The sequence below is a fragment of the Crocodylus porosus genome, unplaced genomic scaffold (assembly GCF_001723895.1).
Source record: "Crocodylus porosus isolate Cpor-Errol unplaced genomic scaffold, CroPor_comp1, whole genome shotgun sequence".
In the NCBI taxonomy this organism is placed as follows: Eukaryota; Metazoa; Chordata; order Crocodylia; family Crocodylidae; genus Crocodylus; species Crocodylus porosus.
Window position 1 is genome coordinate 14,631,802 of NW_017728907.1, and position 6,914 is coordinate 14,638,715.

The following is a 6,914-nucleotide window of genomic DNA, read 5'->3' on the forward strand; positions in this document are numbered from 1 at the left end:
CCCCTCAGGTTGCTGCTCAGATCCTTGCTGGAGTGGGGGACCCTCTCCTGCTGGCTGCACACCACGCTGCTGAGGGTCACGCTGCTGCCTGCAGGTCCTGCTTTCAGGCTCTTCTAGGGCACTGCTCCTGCCCCACTGGCTGAGCTCTGTAAAACTCCTTCCTTGTTGTCCCTCACTGGTCTCCCCTCTGAGTCAGCCCACGCTTCCCCTTTTATCCCCCTCCAGGTGACCCAAGGGGCCAATCAGGAGACAGGGGGGTGAGTCTCTGGGGCCTGATTTGTGCGGAAAGGGAATCCCAAGTCCTCCAATCATCTTTTATCCCTTCAAAACCCCTGGGCCAGGTCACTGCCAGCCAGCCCATCACAAGTTGATGAGCCGTTGAATGAAATTGTAAGGAAGAGTGAATCTTGTTAATTGTAGTACAATTGTATAACGACAGAGGTTTTCAACCCTTTTTAATAAGTGTACCCCTTCTGACTCAGTTTCAGCTCCTGTACCACTTCATATTTTTTTCTTGTTTTTAAGGGGGGGGGCAGATTAAGGCCCCCACAGTGCGGGAGGGAGTGGGGCTGGGACAGGCACTGCACAGCTGGGGCAAGGCACGGGACAGAGCTGCGAGCAGCTTGTCCCATGGGCAGAGAGAGGGAGGTGGCTCCCACTGCAGCACACACCACGGGAGGGCATAGGAGGTGGATGCCCCTGGATCTGTGCACGGAGTGGGTGGGCTGCAGGTAGGGTAGCACTGGGCTCTTCCTGGCGGGGACTGGGCCAGGCTGCACTTGTGGGTGGCGGTGGCAGTGCTGGGAGAGGGGGTTGGGGACTACAGTAAATTCTGGAGTGGCTCCCGCAGGCCTCTTCAATGAGGGAGGTAGTGGGGCTAGGGCAGGCGCTGCACAGCCAAGTGGAGTGCGGGATGGAGCCACAGTTCATCTGGAGGGCACAGGGCAGGGCAGCTCCCACCACTGTACGCACCCTGGGAGGGCATGGCAGGCATGTGCCCCTGGATCTGCATGCAGGCTGGGCTGGGACTGGGGCTGTGCTCAGGGTAGATGGCGGTAGTGCTGGGAGGGGGCTATGGCAGGGGCTGCAGTCATTCCAATTCACTATAGATCCCACAGCTCTCCCTCCCAGTGCCACTGCTGCCTACTCTGAGTGCAGCACAGCTCAGCCCCCACCGGGAAAAGCCTGGCACAGCTCTGGCCCCAGCCTGCAGCCACAGCCCTACCTGCCCCGTGCAGATCTGGGGGCACATGCCCCCCCACCCCATGCCATCCCAGGGTGCATGCAGTGGTGGGAGCTGGCCCCCTCCCCCATTCAGTTCAGTCCTGCACCATGCCCTAGAGGGGCAACCCCTGCCCCGGCTTCACTCCCTTCCCCACCACTGGGGTCTCAAGCTGCAGCCCCCACACTCCTTCCCCCACAACAGACTTACCAGCCAGACATGGCTTCTCTCCACGTGGCTGGCCAGGCTGTGCTCCTTGCCACCTGCATGCTGTGCTGCAGGTGCAGGCCCGCACATGGCATTTATCTGCCACATCCATTCTGTGTACCCCCTAGGACACTTTTAACTATCTCTAGGGGTACATGTACCCCTGGTTGATGACCACTGTATTATGACATAGACATATATAAATTATATATACAATTATTATAATATCTATACAAGTGCATTATAATGTATATACATTGATTATTATAATTATACTTATCTATAATTTTATGAACGTTAATAAATAAGTTCTTTTTTGCAATGGAGTGCTGCTAAACTTAAAAAAGTTATGGAGGGGTGCTGTTAGTTTAAAAAGGTTGTGAGCCACGGGTCTAAACATGGACACCAGTACAACATGTATGGAGAGCCAATGATGACATTACATAATTAGAGTGGCAGTACTTTACACCTATTTCTCTGAAGTCAAAGTGACCAGCCAAGGCCCACAGAAATGGAAAAAACAAGCCTGCGGGTGTCATGACCACATCACATGGTGACATCTCAAAACCAAATACTCCCTGTGTCTATCCACAGTAAGGAATTCTTTTGAATAGGGTTTCAGACTGACATCATGATGGGTTTGAGATGTATCCAGTTTTGTAACAGTCATGCTTCTTTCCAGTTTAGCAAATAAGTCTTGAGGCTTGAAACTGGATCCACATCTAGTTACTAGGTTATGCTACCTTTTATAGACCTCATCATTTATACTTCTTGAGTTTTTTAGAACACCCACAAGTGACATGTTATTCATACACAGGATACTTTTTCCCCCTGCTTTTGTTGTTCTTCTGATTGCCTTCCTATTGGTCCATGAAGTGTAAGATGCAGCACAAGCCTTGAGAAACTGAATCTACATGCAGCTTCACATCATGCTTTTTATTGGCTTCTTGGTTATGATAGTCAACAAATATTTTGCACTTAATTCCTCACTAGATCTAATATGGAATTCCCGTCCAGTTAAAGCTTCTCTACCCACAGGGGCAAAGAAGGATCAGGAGGACAATTATCACAGGCTGCTGTTTGCTTTGGGTTGCTAAGCACTGCTTTTGCCCCATACAACATACTCCATGTCCCTCCCCAATACCAGGGCAAACCCCCCTGTAGCAGGCTGCTGCTTCTTTAGATAGTACTGCTCATCCAAAGTCATATCTACTGTGGTAGAGTGTCACCTATATACTGGGCATGATGCCTGTAGCAGTTGTATAAAAATCTGTTTATGCTGCTCTCCACACATGGTATTTGAACTGTTTTAATTTAAATTAATATTCAGATTGCCTAGGGAATCTGGTACAAGCTCCTGTGAGGATATACTGATACTGTTTACAATCAGCTTTTAATTGTTTGTCTGAATATAACTCAACTGATATGCATACTTGCAAACCATTTAGATGTAGCCACACTTTTTGGCACCTATTAAACAAAATGATTTTCATGAAACTGCTTAATTTTTCATGAGCAAATTAACTCTAATACATGCTCTTCCACAGATTACCACTACCATTGTTCTGGTGTTTCAAATCTGGAGGCACTAATGACACCTGTCCATGTATTCTTGTCTGTGTGTTGGGACATGCCATGTGTGACATGTCAACTCCTCTTACAATATCTGTAAGAAATCTTGGTATGATCAAAACAATGTCCTCAAGCAACACAAACATAGATCTGTCTTTGATGGTGTTCTGTATGATATGGCAGGCTGGATAGTCTCTAGTGTTAAAGGACTGTGCCTATCTTCTTATGCTTGGCAAGTTGTGAGTGGTAGTTTCTTAGGCTATAGAACCCTTCTCTTTATGCACATAAATACCAAAGCTTTAACCAGGGTTAGGCACTCTGAATGAACAGTGCTTGACAATTCTCTTCATTTAGGGTTCATTGCTCCAAAATCCAGTTGATATCTAAAGCATTCTGGCAGTAGGCTAGTGGAAGGCAGAACTAGCTAGAAATTTGGTGATATTTTCTCTTTCCATGCAGTTTATTAGGATCATGGGACATGTCTACACAGCTGTGGCAGCATACCCAGTTGGGATATTCCTTCCCAAGGACACCCTGCCTACCCACTCCCTCATGCACACAGTCCAAACCTAGAAATATACTGCTGGAGACACTCTAGGGTCATTCTTTTGTGGCAACTGTCAAGACCTCTAATTCCAGATGTCACAAAGGCTTAAATGGACAATCCCAGAGCATCTCTACCAGTGTATTCCTCGGTTTGGAGCTTGTGAGTGCAATTGAGTGGTGAGGCATACTCAGGAATAGCTCACCTGGGGAACACTGCTGACATACTGTAGACATGTCCATAGAAACATAGGGCTGGAAGGGAGTTTAAGAAGTCATCTGGTCCAACTCCTGCCCTGAGACAAGTTAAGTAGAACATCCCAAGAAATAAACTTTAAAACCTTGAAAGAATGGGGTTGCAGAACCTCCTTACATAGCCTCTTCCAGTGCTTCGCTACACTTGCATTAGGAACATTTTTCTCTCTCACTATGTGGTCTTTGCTGCATATTTGCCCAATTGCTTGCTTTATCTGTGTCACCATCTGTTATTGGCTTTTCTTCCCCATTAAGTAATGTGCATATACTTTCTTTTGTTCTTACTTCTAATGTGTGACCACCTGGCCTCAAACATCCAGTCATGTGCGGCCTTGGCCTGAGTGGCTGTTAGTGATCACCCTACAGTCTCCTGTAGACCACTGAGTAGATATTTATTCCCAGAGTGGCCTCCCCCAGTTCTCCCCCATGTCTCGCGCTGCGTCTCTCTGGTGCTCGGACTGTCCGCAGCCCTGCGGGCTACCCACAGCCCTGTCTCGCACTGCGCCTTCACTGGTGCTCGGGCTCTCCACAGCCCTGTCTCACACTGCACCTCCCTGGCACTCGGGCTCCCCATGGCCCTTCTCGCACTGCACCTCCTTGGCACTTGGGCTCTCCGCAACCCTGTTTCACTCTGTGCCTCTCTGGTACTCGGGCTCTCTGCAGCCCTGTCTTGCACTGTGCCTTCAGTGGTGCTCGGGCTCCCCGCAGCCCTGTCTCACACTGCATCTCCCTAGTGCTCGGGCTCTCTACAGCCCTGTCTCACTCTGCGCCTCCCTGGCACTTGGGCTTTCCACAGCCCTGCAAAGTGCTGTGCCCTGTCTGGCACCGGGGTTGGTGCACCCCAAATACTGCACCCTCTCTGGCTCTGGGGTCTCCACGCTGCCGTGGTTCCCCTATGAGGCCTCCTCCATCCCCTTATAGCTTCACCCAAACCACCGGTGGTCTGCTTTATCCCCGCCGGCCAGTGATTGCTGATGATGTCACTGACTGGCTTCAGCTGTATGAAGACACAGCTTACAACCTGCATGGGTTTCTTTCCTTGCTCCAGCTGCGCCGTGGGTCCTGTTGCTGCTAAGTGTTTTTCTTGTGTTAACTTTCCTTTTTATGTGCAGTTCCTGCCCCAGGAGGTCCCCGTTTATTGTTTGAGGTCCTTTCTACTGCTCTCCCCTGGGACATAATGCATTGATAGAAACTTTTTGTCTTGCCTTGTATGTCCCTTGCTATGCTACCTGTCTTTCAACTACAAAGCTAGATGCTGGCATCTAATATTTTAAGTCCCTCTAGTAGATCCATATAAATTTTATCATCTGACTCCTGTGGAGACTAGGATCTTAGCTCTGAGATCACTTTACTATCAGCGTTAGAAACTTTGATACTGTGTATATTCTTTATCTCTTTCATTATGGACCATTCTTAAATCTGTTCACAGAGGGCACTGACAGAAGTGTAGCTCCTGGGTCTAATTTATGGGGCTTCACAGAAAGTGCCATGAGTTAGACCAACCACCCACCCGCCACCACCCAACCGGACAGACATTTGCTGTTGGGTCTTTTGGGAGGGGTGGCAGGGATTGAGCTCCACTTTGGAGCTGATCTAGGTGAGGAGCTGCCTGTCTCCCCTAACACCCTCCCTCCCTCCCTGCCTGCAGCTATGATGCTGTCTACAGAATGGGAGGAGGAGAAAGGAGGGGGATAGAGCTGTGGGCTGGGGGTTGTGTCAGGCACAGGAATTTAGAAAAGTTTACAAAAGCTTTGGAGTGCTTTCATCTGAACCCTTATGTAATAAGAGTTAATTTGTCTTGTGTTCAGACACATTTAAAGTGCTCTTCAGCCATGCACTTCTGTCAGGGCACAGCCATAAAGCACTTTCAAGGGACTGATCACAAAAGAAATGCCACTTCTGTCAGTTTTCTTTAAGTCATGTCTATGGTGGTGACAACCTTGTCCGGAGATGAACTAAGAACATCCTCAAGGCCACTCTACTTTGTACAGGCTATCCATAGTTCCAACAATAGGACTTTGGGGGACTACAGAGGACTCTATTTGTGTTTCCACGTGCCCTAACCTCTGGAGTTCCACTGAGTTTTCTTTTTGCCCCACTGCTCAATAGCTATATAACTTTCTAAAGGAGATTGTTGAACTAAAATGCCAGCAATGTACAGATGACACTCATCTATATAGTACCTTCTTGCCTAAAATGTCCTCACGGGATCCTCACATTTTAAGGTTTTTGTGCTCACCTTCAAAGCTTTCCACGAGAGTTGCACAGCTACCTGGAAGGGATGCCTCATCCTTTATGATCATGATTTCCCGCAATAAATACACTCTCACAGAACAATGGAAACTTGTGTGTTCAGGAGCCAGAGCTGTCTTGGCAGTTGGCCTAAAAGTCTGGAAATTCAAAAAAATAGCATGGTTATGAACCTTAGCCGCTCTATAGCAAAGTGGAAACCTTTTCAGCCCAGCCGCCCCACACTAACACATTGCACACAGGTACGTGGTCCAAACCTTACTGGCAGGAGAGCTGACAGAATTGATGTTCAGACTTTGTAACTTTGGGAGACATTTAGAGCCTGATCAGAAGGCTACTGAAATCAGTCAGAAACCTTTCATTATCTTCAGTGGGTTTTGGGTCAAGCTCTCAGCTGCTTTGATGGGAGCAAGATAAGAACTTGGTGGCATGACAGAAATGGATTATTGCAAAATATGTCAGGCACTGCCATCTAATTTATCTAGGACAATTTGTTTCTACTGTGCTGAGACACCTAGATTGAAATTTGGCCTGATTAAAACTAATGGAAGTTTTACCACTGACTTCAACAGGGCTAAGATTTTGCCACTGAAAATGAACACAGAATATCGAATGCACAAAACATCACTTCTGAAAATCAGGTTTAATATATTTAGTTTGCAATTTAGTTTCCTGATTCTCCAGTTTTGCACTAGTGAGAAACTTTGTTTCAGTTAGTCTAAATTTGATACAGTGGAATGGAAATAACGTTTAACTTTTTACGGTAAAATAAAATAAATAGCTTATTGTATTTGCAAATAAGATGGTAAAGAAAAAGAAGAATGATGTGAAATTGAGATAACAAGTCAAAGGAGAATAATGTAGA